Consider the following 15,757-nt stretch of genomic DNA (forward strand, 5'->3'; position numbering starts at 1 on the left):
TTTAAAAAAAAACTATAAATTTTTATTTAAATTGTTTTTATTTTTTTCCAACATAACAAAGAATATATATTTTTCAGAACAATTTTATACATTTTTATTTAAAATTCTATAGTTGGAAAATAGTAAAAAAAAATATTCTTTTTAGGCAAAGAGATTTGTTTTCCATTTTGAAAATTAAAAAAAAATAATTTCCTCAAAATCTTGTTTTAATAAAAACTAATTTTTCCGAAAAAAATGTGTAAACTTTTGTTATTTATTATCAAATAAATATTGCTAAAATTAAAAAAAAATGTAATTTTTTTAAAACAGAATTTATAAATTTTTTTAATTATTATCACAAAAATATTTCCAACAGCTTTGAAAAGCAAAAATGTTTTTCCAAAAAAGTGTCTATATTATTACTTGATCTTTTTTATCTTCTTCGTATATGTAAACGGTTTTAAAATCAATCATTTCTTTCCAAACCATTTTTAGAAATAATACAGGGTTCTTCAATAGGTGCGCTTCAACTTTTTTCCGATAGGGAGGGCGAACGACGCAATATTTTTTATTTTTCGCTTGTCATTTGTAAACTTCATTAGTATACATTTCATCATGGAACGCTACACACTTGAGCAACGATTGCAAATCGTGCAAATTTTTTGTGAAAATAATCGTTCTGCTGCTGCTACTTGAACCAGATTTTTTCCAAAAAATCATCTTCAGTGATGAAGCTCACTTTTGGCTCAATGGCTTTGTCAACAAGCAAAATATGCGTTACTGGGCAGAAAGCAATCCACACGTGATTCATGAGGCACCGTTGCATCCCGAAAAAATCACTGTTTGGTGCGGTTTACATGCCGGCGGCGTAATTGGCCCATATTTTTTCGTTGACGATAACGATCGCCACGTTACTGTGAATGGAAATCGATACCGCGACATGATAAACGATTATTTTTGGCCGCAATTGAATGGTATGGACTTAGACGACATGTGGTTTCAACAGGACGGGGCCACAAGCCACACAGCACACGCTACAATTGATTTGTTGAAGAGTCATTATTTCCAGAAATGGACCGGTCGAATGGCGGCCGCGCTCGTGTGATTTGACGCCTCTAGACTATTTTCTTTGGGGTTATGTGAAGTCATTGGTCTACAGTAACAAGCCGGCGACGATTTGTGAGCTCAGAGCCAATATTGAACGCGAAATTGCTGGAATTTCGGCCGATTTATGCAAAAGAGTGATCGAAAATTGGGTTCAACGATTGGACTTCGTAAAAGTGCTCGCGGTGGTCATGCAAAGGAAATCGAATTTCGTACTTAAATGTATATGTTCAAACTCGATAATAAAAAAAAAAAATTAGTTAAAAAAGTCAAACCGTTTGTGTTTTATTCAAAAAAGTTCAAAAGTTGAAGCGCTCTTACTGAAAACCCCTATATATTTCATTACTTGCAAAATTGTTGGGAATAAAACAAATTTTTTTCATTTTCAAATATTAAACAGAAAACTTTTTTCATAAGTTTTGAACAAAACGGAATTTTTGTTCCTACAAAAAAAAAAGTAGTCCTTTTTTTCTTAATTGCTTATTGATAAGTTGTGAAAAAAAATAATTTTGGTAAATATATTTAATAAAAAAGAATAAGAATTTATAGCAAGTTAAAGGGAATCGAAGACATTCCATTTTAAAGAACTGTATACCAAACTTTTAACCTAAATCGCAAAATTATTCATTTTTGTTTTTAATTTTTAATTAATTTGTTTACTTCTTTTTATAGCAATTTTCGGAAAAATTTACGACAATGTCCAAATACTTTGAACAGTTGATGTGGAATCGCACAATAGAATGGTCGGATTTTTAACTTTAGTCTGTTGCTAACCAAAGTCAGTTTATGCGCCAAAAAGAAGGCGCAACTTGGCATACAGCGCGCTTAATAATCGATTTATTGGAAAAAGTAGTAGAAATTGTACTGTAACTCGTAACCGCGGCGCATATATGCCGAATCTGTCATATCATATATTCCTATTCAAAATATGAATGTCTTGAAATTATATTCCGGATTATAATAAAAAGTGTATTCCAACAATTTATTTATTTTTGTATTATGCATCCTTTTTTCCTGCAGACATCTTTCTTCATACACACATATGCATTTACCCACACATACCAACTCTTGTGCCGTTTATTATACTCAATTTGGAAAATGTATGAAACTACAAACCATAAATGCATCGAGGGTAACACAAAAAAGTGGAATTTTTCGCAGTTGTTGCATTAATAAAATTACGCCAAAGTATTTTTCGGTTTTGTTGGGTCCCTTTGAATTCATTTGCACCATATTTGCTTTATTAGCCAACATATTTCCCCTTCTAATTTAGTTAAGTTAGAATGATATGAATAAATTTTTTGTTACATTTATTCGTAATCCAATAAGCGAAAATAATATTCACAACTAATTACTGCCAATTTGCTTGGCTTACTTTGATTTTGATGCTTGGCAAATATTTTGTATAGGCATCATTAACCTCCTAATTCATTTGAGCGTTAATTTTGTCCTGTTAACACAGTTTGTCTATGTATGTCTTTTCATTCGATTTTGTACTGACTACATGCGCAGGTAAACCTATTAAAAATATAGTTCACATTATAATAGGCGCATCAAAGGTATTTTTTGAGGTGGACAATTTTAAATTGGCAACACCATTTTCTGTGACAGCTAATTTGATATCGGAACGAGTGCATCGATCAGCTCAATAAGATCTAAATCGCAGTGAGACAGCAGTTACATTAGGGCGGGCTAATTTTTACTTTACTTTGCTTCATCGACTGATCTATTTTACTGGTAATTACAAAAACGTTCCTGTAAGCAAATTCCTGAAATGGATTCACTTAGGTGGCCATAACAACCCGTTACCGAGTTACGGCCGACCTCACTAGCTCTCTCCAGGCGCCTCTGCTCCGCGCGCGCCTTCTCCAATTCTGTACACCAAGCGAGCATAGGGTTTCCTCCACCTGGTCTTTCCACCGGAGCAATGGTCTTTCTCTGCGTCGGCTCCCTTGGACTTCACCCTCGAACACCTTCTCTGCTGGAGCTTCTTCATCCATACGCACGACATGCCCTAGCCAACGCAGGCGTTGGATGGCGATGCGTTGAACTACGTCAAAGTCGGCGTATAGCTCATACAGCTCGTGGTTCATTCTTGAACGGATGGAAATGGATTCACAGTCTTCTTATTTCTAATTTTAGTTTTTAATCTGATCCGATCCGACATAGTAAATCCATTGCTTCACGGGCTGTATGGCAAGTAGCGCCATCTTGTTGGAACGTTTGTTGGAATGTTGTGGAAATTAAGAGCTTCAATTTCTGGCCTGGTTTATCAAGACGTTTGTCATTCACTATTACACTGACGCCGGTCTCGTCTTTGCAGAAGTATGGGCCGATGGCCGATGGCCGATGATTCCTTCAGCCTATAGGCCGCACGAAACGGTTGTTTTCAATGAATTCATTGGTTGTTCTTGATGGTTGCTGCTCAGCCAAAATTTTGCAATTTTTTGGTTATTGACGAAAAATGGGCCTCATTGCTGAGTTCTCATCGGTGGTGCGGGATGCGCACTTTTCACAGAGCGTCGATTTTCGTAATAGAATTGTACGTTGTTGAGGCGTAATTCTTGAGAATGGACTTGAAACTGGATAAGCACTTTCACCATGAAGAGGAAAAGGTGTTTGGCAATAATTGTCCAGCTCACCCAAAGCCATAGAAAGTGAACCAAAACCATTGAATTGGTGTTCTTTCCACCGAATATAACACTCTAGAATCAAAATGGATGAGATGTGCGAGAGAAAGAAAGGTAAAAATTTACTGGGTACCAGGGCACAAAGGAACAGAGGGAAATGAAAGAGTTGATGACTTTGCTTAGGCAGCCACCGGCTTGCGTAGGATAAGTAGGTCGAACATATATCCCTCACTCTCAGTTTTGAACGCGGAACTAGACGAGGAACTAACTCTGGAAGTACAGTCTATATAAAAGCCTCGACCTCCCACAGGCTTGCAAAGTCATGCTATGAACTTGCGACATGAAAACAACCAACTTTATTTTATCACTCCCAAGGAAGAAATGTAGCATATTGGTTGGTGTATTGATGGGTCAATGTCTTTTTTCAAAATGAGATTGGTCCAGAACGACGCGTGCAACTTAGGCGAAGAGGAAAGGCGTACGTTAGAATATCTCGTTTGCCACTGCCCTGCTCTAAGCATTCATTACAACTTGTCAAGACATATATCACGAATTATCTTGAGCCCGACTCCTACAACACTGGTAACACTATGGACTCTTCTGGTTTATGTGAGATCTATTCAAATAAGCCAGATATACCTGACCTAGCCTACACTTATTGATTGCATCAACCATATATGAAAAACTTGCAATATGGACATTTGTAGACAAACAATCGTCAACTGCTGTGTCGAAAAAGCTGGCTTAGGTCAGTGTTCTGCTTGGACGAAGAGGATGACATACCTTTAATTTTATTTAATGAGTTTGATGAAGCTAAGGAAATGATGAATGTCGTTTACGAGGCATAGCTAAGAGTTAATGATTTGTGGATAAACCCGCTTCGATTGAGGCATTGGAAGACAAAATTACTAGAGTTATTCACTAGGCACAGACCGACCGACCGAAGTGCTACAGCGAGTCATTCAAAATTTGTGTTTACGTGTGGCCGAATTACGGCGTAGTTATTATTTTTCAATAAATGTCATGATTGGCTTTACACAAAAATTAGAAATATTGCACAATGAATTTGAATTTTCGTTGTTTTATTTTAATTTGAAATCCGATACCTCTAAATGGTAACCCTTTATAAATAAAACTGAAATTTTCATCTTTCCGTAAATTTGCAAGAGGTCAATGAACGTCATTGAAGAGAAACGTCGACTTGTTTACCATACTATTGTACCAAACTGAGCTCCACAATTTTTGAACCAGGCAAAAATAATAAAAGCAACAAAAAATACCGCACGATACATTATTCAAAAATTCTTTTTCATATTCGCATTTCTTTGTAGATTATTTTAACATAAATGCATAGCTTAAATTCGCAATGAAATATGATGCAGTGTCAAGTCATTGAATTGTAAAGCGAATAAATTCAGTAGTAAAGCGTTTAGCGACACTCCCTTCCCCAAACAATAAACCCATAAAAGAACAGCTGTACTGTGTGCGAACACCTGCACATACATAAATCGCCACACAGTCAGATAAGCAGACAGTCGTTTGGTTAACGCAATTAAAACACAAAAGCAGCAAATGAAATGAAATAAATGAATTTTTGCTTCCCTGCCCGCTTGCCCTCGTGCAACTCATTCCCGTAAGCATCAGCTAACCTGGCTGGCGCAGCTTTGATATCCTTAATTCTGTGGTAGTAGTTGACTGTTTGTATGTATGTATGTTCTGTGGCGTCGCTGTTGCTTTAGCGTTTAAAATTATGCACATCTCTGTGTGCATTCTTTCGGTTATGAGTGTAGTGGTAAAAGTTGGAATTCATTTGTTTACCTACATACAAATTCGTATTTATGGTAATGGACCTGTTGGAAAAATTTGAGCTAGCGAAGAAAACGATGCAGCGATACAAGATTTTTCAAATTTTGTACATAATTTTAATTATTATTACTTTTTAATAAGTGACTTCATTTATTGGATCGATCGTAGTAGGTAAGCGTATAAATCTTAGGGCCGTTTACTCAACTAACCTCTAACCCTAAAGGCGACTTTATCGGGTGGTAAGCACATTTTCGTTCCTTCAAGCTATTATTAAACTATCCGGCTGATATATATAATATTTAAAGACTAGTTGATATTTATTTTTATTTTATTTATTTATTTATTCCACGCACACGGCTAGAGAGGCCATGGCGATACTGCTTGTTTTCTTCCCTAATAAACTGATCAGCCGTTTTGGTAACATATCTCGGGCCACCCAGGTCGCCCGATTTTAACTCTGTGAGACCAACACCCAGCGACCATCTTAGCACGGAAAGAAAATATCGTTCGCGAGGTTAATGACATCCTGACCTCATTTCTCCAGCGAGTGGTGCGGAGTACGCAGGCCAGATTCCAAGAGTATATCCAACGTAAAAGCTAAGAATTAGAGGAAATAATTTTTAAAACATAAAAACGTAAAGTCGCACTTGTCTTCTTTGTAATAGTTATCATCAGTAATTCTTCTTTAATTTAGCTTGAAATTCCTGATTCGGTCGCCGTAGCCGAATGGGTTGGTGCGTGACTAAGATTCGAAATTCAGAGAGAACGTAGGTTCAAATCTCGGTAAAACCCCGAAATGAAGAAAAAGTTTTGTCCAATAGCGGTCGCCTCTTGGCAGGCAATGGCAAACCTTCGAATGTATTTCTGCCATGAAAAAGCTCCTCCTAAAAAAATATCTGCTGTTCGGAGTCACCTTGAAATTGAAAGTGCCTCCATTTGTGGAACAACATCAAGACGCACACCACAAATAGGAAGCGAAGCTCGGCCAAACACCCAAAAAGAGTGTACGCGCTAATTATATATTTTTTCTGCTTGTTCACTATGATTCATGAGGCACCGTTGCATCCCGAAAAAATCACTGTTTGGTGCGGTTTACATGCCGGCGGCGTAATTGGCCCATATTTTTTCGTTGGCGAGAACGATCGCCACGTTACTGTGAATGGAAATCGATACCGCGACATGATAAACGATTATTTTTGGACGCAACTGAATGGTATGGACTTAGACGGCATGTGGTTTCAACAGGACGGGGCCACAGGCCACACAGCACACGCTATAATTGATTTGTTGAAGAGTAAGTTCGATGAGCGCATTATTTCCAGAAATGGACCGGTCGAATGGCCGCCGCGCTCGTGTGATTTGACGCCTCTAGACTATTTTCTTTGGGGTTATGTGAAGTCATTGGTCTACAGTAACAAGCCGGTGACGATTTGTGAGCTCAGAGCCAATATTGAACGCGAAATTGCTGGAATTTCGGCCGATTTATGCAAAAGAGTGATCGAAAATTGGGTTCATCGATTGGACTTCGTAAAAGTGCACGCGGTGGTCATGCAAAACAAATCGAATTTCGTACTTAAATGTATATGTTCAAACTCGATAATAAAAAAAAAAAATTAGTTAAAAAAGTCAAACCGTTTGTGTTTTATTAAAAAAAAAGTTGAAGCGCTCTTACTGAAAAACGCTTTATATACCTTCAAATTGCCAGTATATTACTAAGGCAAACACAAAATTAATATCAGGAGCGACACCTCTTTTACGAGGACGGAAACTTATACCCATACCCAATAATTGTCGCGAGCACTTCTGTTAAGTATTTGACCGAACCTCCTCCTATTTGTGGTGTGTGTCTTGATTTTGTTCCACAAATCGAGGGATCTACGGCTTTAAGCCAACTCCAAACAGCAAATGGCTTATGAAGAGCTTTTTCATGGCAAAAATACACTCGAAGGCTTGCCATTGCCTGCCGAAGGGCGACCGCTATTAGAAAAAACCTATGTTATTATTGATGTTCACTCACGCACTCCCGAATTTTAGTCAGTCACCAACCCATTCGGCTATGTCGGCCGTTTCTTTCTTGTCAATCTCAGAACTTATGTAGTCACCCACGTATTTCGCATAATCCTTTCGCGCAGCTTTCCAAATGAATTCGCGACCGCCATCATCTTAGTTATTGCCAGCGACCATCAACAATACAAACATACATACACCACCTAGCAGGAGTTGGTGTCGCTTTATGCTAAACGCTTCCATTGTTATGCAAAAACCGAAATTCTCAGATTTCTCTGTTGCATTTCTGCATATGAACATAAAACTTCCTCAACTGCTTACAAACATACGCTTAACATTCCATCCACCCAAATCCCGGCATCCTTTTGGTAGACCGCATTCACACATCGCCTTGCGACACTTACACCACTAACTTCCTTGCCTTTGCACTGCATTGTCGTCATACTCTTTTCATTTCATGCACTCCGACGACTTTTGTTTCACAGTGGGTTATTTTTGTTTTTTCAACATTTTTAAGTTCATTAAAAGTTTCTTCTTATGCATTTGACATTTAGCACATTAATTTTCAATGCCTTTGTTACTGATGACTCTGTGATGACTGGCGTTATTCAGCGAACCAGCGAACTATACTTGTAGTTTGCCACTTGCATATACACATACATACATACGTACACTATACATATACACATACGCACATACAAATATTTACATATGGCGTTGTAAACGCCAGCGCCCGCAGTTCACTTGGGCATGAATGAGCAAATACCAGGCGGAAGAAGATGGCGGCGGTGTGGGAGCTGGGTCAGTTTGGTGTGAATGTACATTTGGCTATTATGCAATATGATAAATTGTAGCAGCAGAAATTATGCCAATGTTACATAAATGTTATTGTTCGCATGCTGATTCATTTACGTCATAGGTATGTGAATATGCAATAAATTAATGACTCTACAAGAAAGTGTGTCCTTTGAAGATGTATTGCAATGAATTGTTAAATTAGCTGTATGGCGAAACAAAAATTTAATTTATTTTCGAGTAGTTTCTTTCTTGAAGAAAAAGTAAAGGAAATCCATAGCAAACTGATGGCCCACTTGTGTGTAGATGTGACATTCTACGTCGATTTCCATACATACAAAGTTACGTAGTTTCTACTCAAATGCAAAATCGGTTCTCTTTCTATGGCTGTCGGACCTGGCTCATGACAGACACGCTTGTAAATAAGCTGTAACTATTTGCCAATAAATGTTTAAGACTTTTATTGCGGATTTGCCGGCCTAGAACAATCAGCAATAAAGAGCTTTGGACGACCGAAATAAAGCAGAGGAAGTGGAGATGGATTGGCCATACTCTTCGAAAGAATCCTACAGATATATGATATGTAGACAAGCACTCGTCGTAAGGGAAGTCAACAAAGGTGGTACCTTGATAACTAAAACAACCCAAATATGTGCTTATGCAGATGACATCGCTATTCTCTCAAGAAATAGGAATGACTTAAAAAAAAATTTCTTAAAAATTGACAAAGTTGCGAACGATATTGGCCTTTTTGTAAACGAGGGCAAAACCAAATATCTGTTGAAATTGAGCCGGCCTGCACAGATGCCAAATTTCTATGTGGGAGCCTGTACTTTTGAAGCAGTGCAGCATTTTAAGTACCTAGGAGTTATGTTCGCATGTAGCGGTGATTCAACTTCCGCCGTCAGGGATCGCATCAACGCCGCCAACAAAGCGTATTACGCCCACCTTAACTTACTCAAGTTCCGACTTTTGTCTAAAGCTACAAAGTTCACTATGTACAAGACCCTTATTCGACAAATCCTAATCCTATGGTTGTGAGGTATGGACTCTTAAGGTTGATGATTGTGCTCAGATTGCTCGCATGGAAAGAAACATTTTAAGAAAGATCTTTGGCCCAATAAGAATGGATGATTGTACCTATAGAATCCGATTGAACTCTGAATTGAACGATCTAACTCAGAACGAGACAGCTGTGCGTTTTGTTAAAGCGCAGCGCATAAGATGGCTAGAACATGTGATCCTTATGCCTGCTTACTGTACCGTGAAGAAAGCCTTGACAGGAAAGCTAATGGGCGTGAAGGCCAAAGGCAGACCGAGAAACCGTTGGATAGACGCAGTGGAACACGATCTTAAGAAGCTGGGAATACGTAACTCCGAAGCAACAGCTAAAGATAGACCGCTTTGGAGTAGCATTTTGAAGGAAGCTTTAACGCAACCTGCGTTGTAACGTTATGAAGGAAGAAGAAGAAGACAATCAATCGAACGGAACGGGGAAGACAGTAGAAAAAAGAGGACGCGCTAGGTGCACTTGGAAAAGAACACTTGAAGCGGAGCTTAAGGCAACAGGGAAATATTTTAAAGAGGTCAAGCTCATCGCGCGGGGTTTTAACCGTTGGAAGCGCTTTCCACCCGGGGATGACGGGAATTGAGAACACAAATTGAGGCACAAAATTAATCACCCTATCGGAGGATTTTATAGTTTTTGCAAAAGGGGTCGTACGTCAATCATAATATAATTGTATTAAAATTATCCAAATTCTATTAAATTATGGATAATTAAATTTTACTTGCATTGAAAAAGATACCCACAAAAAGTTTCTACAGTGATGTGGTGTGATATTTTTAACTCCAAATAACTTGGAAGATTTTCGCAATGTAACAGGAATTATTTGAGTATGTAAGAATTCACATTTATACACTTATTTTATAATTTTTTTTTTGTTTTTACTTTATTTTAAAGAATGCTATTGAAAGCGATGTAATTCTTACTTGAATTATTGTATATGAGACGTTTTTAAGAATGATTCAGGTGCCTTGTCCTGACATCCCACACCCCTCACATGCCGTATTAAAATAGTCCTCGTGTTCTTTACTCTTCTACGCAACCTTTCACATTTCAGTATTTGATACTACCCGAACGAGTATATGAAAATTAAGACCAGAGGAAATTCCTGCAACTAGGCGCCATCGCCGTGATTGCTGCCGCAGAAGAGCAAAATAGCAATTACATATCTGGTTATGAAAAGAAGTTTTGCCAAAAACTTATGACGAAGTTAAGCCATTTCGCGACATTTCATCCTTGCCGCCATGAACTCTCGCAGAAATCTGGTCGCGTTCGCCGCACTTTGCATGCATTCATTTGATTTGATTTCACCCCGAAATGCCTTTTGTTGCAAATCTGTATTCAACTGACGCCTTTTGGTGCATATTTTGACGCGAGTGGCGAAAGGTTTGGCAGCACAAGCAGCAAGAAGTGTGGCATGGAAAACAAAGACACTAAAACTTTATGCATGTGAAAAGAAAAATGAAAAAAAAAGTCAAACGGAATTGATGCCATGCAGCAAACCGGTAAAGTTTCAGATGCCGCCACGGCAATGTGACGACAAAGAATACTGCGGACACTTTACATACAGTTACAAATTTTTATTTTTTTCCAACACTTTGCTGAGCTTCCAACACTTTGCTTCCTAAGGTTACCGGGTGGTCCAAACAAAAGCTTCCTTTTAATGATAAAAAAATTAAATTAAAAAAAAAATCATGATTTTGAGCGTAGAATGGCCTTATTAGAAAGGAAGAAAGCACAGAATGGTTAATGGTTAATGGTAGTAAAGGGTTAAGGTATGTACCTTTAGCACTGCGACCATAGTGATCTATTGTGCACCCTCTGCTGTCTATTGACTGTTAAGTATGCTTATGAATTGTACCAGCTCCTTCTGAGGGAGTGATTGAAGGTCTTCATCTGTAAGCATGAACTTGTTTAAAAACCGTTTCCTTCTATGCGTCAACCCCGGACAATCGATGATGAGATGTTCTATAGACTCCTCATCTTCGCAGCAAAATCTGCAGGTGCTGGTGTTAGTTATGCCTAATTTATGTAGGTGTTTGTTGCAGGTGAAGTGACCCGTGAGGGCACCTGTGAGAGTGCGAATGCTCTTTTTATTTTAGCGTTGAAAGTTAGGAACTTTTTGGAGTGTCTAAGACCCTCTACGTTGTTCCGATGCTGATTTAATAGAGTTTTGGCCCAGTACTTTACATTTAGTTTAAGGCTGTTTTTGTTAAATCCAAACATGGGACTAGGTCCGATGAAATTTACATCTGCCCCTTTTTTGGCTTTGAAAGTCTGCTTTTTCGTTGCCGTCATATCCCTCATGTCCTGGTGCCCAAATTAATGAGACATTGTTTTTGGATGCCAGGTTATTGAGTGCCTTGTGGAATTCTAAGAGAGTTTTTGAGTTGTAGGTATAGCTATCTAAAGCTTTTAGAACTGATTGGCTGTCCTAGGGTATTCTAATCTTTACTCTCTTGTAGTTTCTACGTTGCATGATGTTTGCTGCTTCCATTATTGCGTATAATTCCGCTTGGAAGATGGTGATGTCCCTGGTGAGAGTGAATGATTTGTGTATTCTGGGCCCACTACTCCTGCTCCTACACCATTAGGTGTTTTTGATCCATAAGTGTACCATTTTTGTGAATCATCATTCATACATTTTGGGTTTGTTTTCCACTCGATCCTCTCAGGAAAGGTAACTGTGTATCCTTTTGTGAAACAGAGGGTTGGGTCAATGTGGTCTGAGACTTGAGTCATGTTTAGGGTGTTTTTGATTTTATTTAGGATACTTAGGTGACCGGTGAGGTTGCCTAATTTTAAATTTTCTTTCATGTGTAGCGTGAGTGCTTGCGTAGCTGCTTCCTCTTGGATTGCTATATGACGTGGTGGGAGATTAAGGAGTGCTTCCGGCTGTTGGGGTAGTTCTCATAGCCCCTGTGATGCATAGGCAAGCAAGCCTTTGTACTTTTCCCAGTTTGGTTATCGCTGTTTTTTGGATAGATTTGCTCCACCATATTAGTGCCCCATACAGTATGATTGGTCTAACCATTTGGGTGTAGGTATATGCAGAGGGCCACTACAAAGGGCAACTAGGGTTGAAGTTTGGACGATACTCACCTTAAGAGCCTGTAAACAGTGAGTGTCCTAAGGATTAGAGATCTGTAAAAACACATTAAAAAAGGGATAACAAAGAAGGATCGAAAGTTTCAATGCGACTAATTCATCTCGCGAAAACGGCTGATAACTCGGACTTCAAATTTAGTGCGCTAATATCAATTTTATCAATAGGCGGCCGCCGTAGCCGAATGGGTTGGTGCGTGATTACCATTCGGAATTCACAGAGAGATCGTTGGTTCGAATCTCGGTGAAAGCAAAATTAATAAAAAAAAATATTTTTCTAATAGTGGTCGCCCCTCGGCAGGCAATGGCAAACCTCCGAGTGCATTTCTACCATGGAAAAGCTCCTCATAAAAATATCTGCCGTTCGGAGTCGGCTTGAAACTGTAGGTCCCTCCATTTGTGGAACAACATCAAGACGCACACCACAAATAGGAGGAGGAGCTCGGCCAAACACCTAACAGAAGTGTACGCGACAATTATTTATTTTTTTTAAATTTTAATATCAATTTTTTATGGGGTTCGAGGAATAGTGAATGAAGTGAAACTGATTGGGAAGAACTTTCAAGTTTATAAAGGAGTTCTTAATATGTCTTGAAATTTCAAAATGTATAGGGTCATCTTGTTTACCCTTTCTTCTTCATCTTGATTGGCGCAATAACCGCTTAAGCTATTTTGGTCAAGTATAACAAAGCGCGCCAGTCGTTTCTTTCTCGTTCTAACCGGTGCCAGTTAGACACACGAAGTGCAGCCAAGTCCTTCTCCACCTGATCTTTCCAACGCAGAGCTCGCCTTCCTCATCCTCTGCTACCACCATGACGCAGCATGCATTCTAACTACATGACGCAGTCAACGAAGCCGCTGGATCTTTATTCGCTGGTTGAAAAATCTTGCGCAAAGTCTTTCTCTCAAACATTCCAAACGACGCCTCATCGGATGTTGTCATCGTCCCAGCTTCTGGCTACTCCACAGCTCTCAAATTGGGAGGAAATACTTTCTTACTCTCAGTAGTTAACCATAGAGGGCTTCAGTAACACTTTGAAATTGCTAAAGTTTGCTATTAAAATCAGAGTTCTGTTCGCGAAACGCTACACGCGCCGACTTGGAGAAAAAAGTCTTCTTCAGTTATGGAGCTCATTTGTAGTTAAGGGGATTTGTAAACGAGCAAACTTCATGGCAGATTCATCAGGCGTCTGTAGACTAAAAAAAAATACTGTTTAATGTCAACTTTATTTCGGCGGTATCATCAGCCGTATTACGTCTAAGCTGTGACTATCATTCAACAGTGGTTCACGAAGATGCGCTATCTACAGCGGAGTCCCGACGGCATTTGGCTTCAATTATATTTCATACATAAAATCATATCACGCATATGAAAAAAGCAACAAAGGAAAATTTTGTAATCATAAGCTAAGAGGTTTTTATTTAATTAAATTTTAAAACTGGAACTGTAATATCCAAGCTGAGAAACCAGAAGTAGTCTATTGATCTTGAAATTGACATTTAAAAAAAAGCGAGCCAAGAAACACCGAAAGATTGCAATTTCTAAGACCCTTACCCAGGCTAAAATTCCCATTATATTCAAAGCTCTGAAAAGTAAAAGGGTTCATAAAGGTAGTCAAGGAGTAAAGAAGAGAAGCAACGGAAGGAAAAGGATAGGATAGAATAGAGGAATAGAAGAGATTCCAGATTCTTTGATAAATCTGAAAATATCCTCCAGTTTGATAGAACGAATTTTACTTACTCTCATAACATCGGAACCCAAAATTCGTAGCTTTGCTCTAGCAAAGGCAGGACACTCACAGCGTAAATGCTCATTGCTATCCATTTTCTCTAAGCAAGACAGGCAAGTCGGGCGCTCAATGATTCCACTGGTGGCCATGGGTTGTGTATAGTGATAATATCAAACGTCTTTTCTTGAAAGTTTTAGAAGAAAATACGACAGCTTCTCTGTTGGACTTAAGAAATAAGAACTGATATGAAAAATTTTAAGTTACTGGATCCATAGTGAGTAGATCTTTTAAAGTTTAGAGTGCACAAATCAGTCATAGGCAGATCGAAGAGCTCAAGTGGCAGTATCTGTATTTTTGTTAGTACATCAATGAGGTACCTGAGTGTTGGCCAATTGGACAATTCACTGACGCATAAACTGTATACCGCAAGCAGGTTATTGACAAAAATGTCTTCTCAATAAATGCAGAACTGGAGCTACGCCTCAAAATATTACTCAAATCTAAAGAAACTCATTTCCTTTGCCAGAATTTTAATACTGATTGCTCATCAAGAATTTATCAATTGTTAAAAAAGATGACTGGATTTGGAGCACCCAGTAAAGCACAAGTACATACACATTCATGCAAAATGATATTGAACCAATTTTGGCTAAGACCAATAACCAGAGCTGTGCTAAGTGTTTGGATGTTATTTTTTACGTGACTTTTATAAACTCAATTTTATGGATATTTTTTATTTAATTTGTTTTTTCTTAATAATTTTCTTGGGTTATTCCAATTTCAGTTTTTTTTAAAAAGATAGCGATTTTTCGCAATTCCTTTGATTGCTCGCTGACTTTTCCTTTTAAATGTATTTATGTCGAGACTAAAATAAAAACTGCTCTTCTTTTCAGCGGATAATCGAAGAAGTTTGTATGTTTGAAAGTTTTTAAAAATGTCAATACTTTTTTTATTGTAGTTAAGAGTACAAGAATTAACGCTAGGATGTGTTTTTATGACATATCGATGCTTTTGTGACTATCGATTTTATCGTGCCAAATTTACATGTAAATTTTTATAATTATAAAATATTTTATTTTTATTTGTTTAAATTTATTATTCCAGGTTATGGGAAGACAATCCACAGACAGTCATTGCCAAGTTTGGCAAGGACCTGTTTTTGTATAACCTCGTTTTCAATTGAGTCTGAATGAGTTTTCAGCAGGGCGAGTTAAATTATGAATGAGCGGCGGCCAAGCTTAAAGCCTAGATTATGTTGTAGGGATGTCATTCAACTCACTCAGGCCTGAAGAGTCCCATTGTGCTACCACTGGAGATCGTCCTTTGTACTTCTTCATCTTCCCTGAACCAACCTGTAAATTTAATGAATTTTGTTAATTTTGGCAATCCTATTTGAGAGATCTCTTCAAGAAAGGCGAATTCGAGCCTGCAAATGCTTTTTCGTTATAGACCAATACATGCACACAGGAGGTGCCCACGGTTTCTTCTTCTTTCACATCTTGACAGTTTCGACAAAAATAATTTTGTGGTAACCC

Source organism: Anastrepha ludens, chromosome 2, assembly GCF_028408465.1.
Source record: "Anastrepha ludens isolate Willacy chromosome 2, idAnaLude1.1, whole genome shotgun sequence".
In the NCBI taxonomy this organism is placed as follows: domain Eukaryota; kingdom Metazoa; phylum Arthropoda; class Insecta; order Diptera; family Tephritidae; genus Anastrepha; species Anastrepha ludens.